This window comes from Natator depressus, chromosome 28 (assembly GCF_965152275.1).
Source record: "Natator depressus isolate rNatDep1 chromosome 28, rNatDep2.hap1, whole genome shotgun sequence".
Classification (NCBI taxonomy): Eukaryota; Metazoa; Chordata; order Testudines; family Cheloniidae; genus Natator; species Natator depressus.
In genome coordinates this window covers 8,668,848-8,671,347 of record NC_134261.1, presented here as the reverse complement: position 1 = coordinate 8,671,347, position 2,500 = coordinate 8,668,848, and the positions used below count along the sequence as shown (strand labels likewise).

The 2,500-nt window shown below is 63.3% G+C and overlaps 1 non-coding gene across 1 annotated transcript; it reads right to left on the bottom strand.

Moving 5' to 3' along the window:
* Positions 1-1,600: 1,600 nt before the first annotated feature.
* LOC141979125 (5S ribosomal RNA) lies at positions 1,601-1,719 on the bottom strand. Its single transcript, XR_012636552.1, has one exon. It is a non-coding gene; the product is annotated as a 5S ribosomal RNA (ribosomal RNA).
* Positions 1,720-2,500: the final 781 nt, after the last annotated feature.

Genomic DNA, 2,500 nt, shown 5'->3' with positions numbered 1-2,500 from the left:
GGTGGCCGCTTTCCTTCCCGGCCACCAGGTCAACCCGCTGAATGTATGGGGTTGACCTGCTGGCCGCTTTCCTTCCCGGCCACCAGGTCAACCCGCTGAATGTATGGGGTTGACCTGCTGGCCGCTTTTCTTCCCGGCCACCAGGTCAACCCGCTGAATGTATGGGGTTGACCTGCTGGCCGCTTTCCTTCCCGGCCACCAGGTCAACCCGCTGAATGTATGGGGTTGACCTGCTGGCCGCTTTCCTTCCCGGCCACCAGGTCAACCCGCTGAATGTATGGGGTTGACCTGCTGGCCGCTTTTCTTCCCGGCCACCAGGTCAACCCGCTGAATGTATGGGGTTGACCTGCTGGCCGCTTTCCTTCCCGGCCACCAGGTCAACCCGCTGAATGTATGGGGTTGACCTGCTGGCCGCTTTCCTTCCCGGCCACCAGGTCAACCCGCTGAATGTATGGGGTTGACCTGCTGGCCGCTTTCCTTCCCGGCCACCAGGTCAACCCGCTGAATGTATGGGGTTGACCTGCTGGCCGCTTTCCTTCCCGGCCACCAGGTCAACCCGCTGAATGTATGGGGTTGACCTGCTGGCCGCTTTCCTTCCCGGCCACCAGGTCAACCCGCTGAATGTATGGGGTTGACCTGCTGGCCGCTTTCCTTCCCGGCCACCAGGTCAACCCGCTGAATGTATGGGGTTGACCTGCTGGCCGCTTTCCTTCCCGGCCACCAGGTCAACCCGCTGAAAGTATGGGGTTGACCTGGTGGCCGCTTTCCTTCCCGGCCACCAGGTCAACCCGCTGAAAGTATGGGGTTGACCTGGTGGCCGCTTTCCTTCCCGGCCACCAGGTCAACCCGCTGCCGGCATGGGGTTGACCTGCTGGCCGCAGAGGGGCAGGCTCCGGGTTGACCTGGTGGCCGGACGGGGATTAAGCCCCGGCTCGGAGCAGGGCAAGCCCGGGCGGAGGGGGGTCCGCTTGGCCCCTGCCCGCGGGGGCAGGCTCCGGGTTGACCTGGTGGCCGGTTTGCTTTCGGGCCACCAGGTCAACCCGCTGAATGTATGGGGTTGACCTGCTGGCCGCTTTCCTTCCCGGCCACCAGGTCAACCCGCTGAATGTATGGGGTTGACCTGCTGGCCGCTTTCCTTCCCGGCCACCAGGTCAACCCGCTGAATGTATGGGGTTGACCTGCTGGCCGCTTTCCTTCCCGGCCACCAGGTCAACCCGCTGAATGTATGGGGTTGACCTGCTGGCCGCTTTCCTTCCCGGCCACCAGGTCAACCCGCTGAATGTATGGGGTTGACCTGCTGGCCGCTTTCCTTCCCGGCCACCAGGTCAACCCGCTGAAAGTATGGGGTTGACCTGCTGGCCGCTTTCCTTCCCGTCCACCAGGTCAACCCGCTGAATGTATGGGGTTGACCTGCTGGCCGCTCTGCTTCCCGGCCACCAGGTCAACCCCCTGCCGGTATGGGGTTGACCTGCTGGCCGCAGAGGGGCAGGCTCCGGGTTGACCTGGTGGCCGGCAGGGACTTCAGCCCCAGGGCCCCTGGCAGGGCGACCCTGCCCTTGTTCCCCAGAAAAGGAGAGAGCTGGCTCGCAGCGGGAAAAGCTGCCTACGGCACCTGGGATTCCCAGGCGGTCACCCATCCAAGTACTAGCCAGGCCCGGGACGGTTTACCTTCCGAGATCGGACGGGATCGGGGGCCTTCCGTCCGGTATGGCCGTAGGCACTCGGCTCCGGTCCGCCTCGTCCCCTTTCCCTTACTGACTCCCCTGCCTCGGGTGGGCCCGATCCTTTTTTCCGTTTTTTTTTTTCGCTCCGGAGGCTTCATGAGCCCCCCCCCAACACCCCTTTGGGGGTCGGTGAAAATTTTTTTTTCAGACTTCCAGGGGCCCGATCCTGGCCGCGGGCACCCGGCTCCGGGCACCCGGCTCCGGGCCGCCTCGTCCCCTTTCCCTTACTGACTCCGCTGCCTCGGGTGGGCCCGATCCTTTTTTCCGTTTTTTTTTTTCCGCTCCGGAGGCTTCGTGAGCCCCCCCCAACACCACTTTGGGGGTCGGTGAAAAAATTTTTTTCAGACTTCCAGGGGCCCGATCCTGGCCGCGGGCACCCGGCTCCGGGCACCCGGCTCCGGGCCGCCTCGTCCCCTTTCCCTTACTGACTCCCCTGCCTCGGGTGGGCCCGATCCTTTTTTCCGTTTTTTTTTTTTTTCGCTCCGGAGGCTTTATGAGCCCCCCCCAATACCACTTTGGGGGTCGGTGAAAAAAATTTTTCAGACTTCCAGGGGCCCGATCCTGGCCGCCGGCACCCGGCTCCGGGCACCCGGCTCCGGGCCGCCTCGTCCCCTTTCCCTTACTGACTCCCCTGCCTCGGGTGGGCCCGATCCTTTTTTCCGTTTTTTTTTTTTTCGCTCCGGAGGCTTTATGAGGCCCCCCCTAACCGTTTTTGGGGTCGGTGAAAATTTTTAGTCAGACTTCCAGGGGCCCGATCCTGGCCGCGGCTTCGCAGG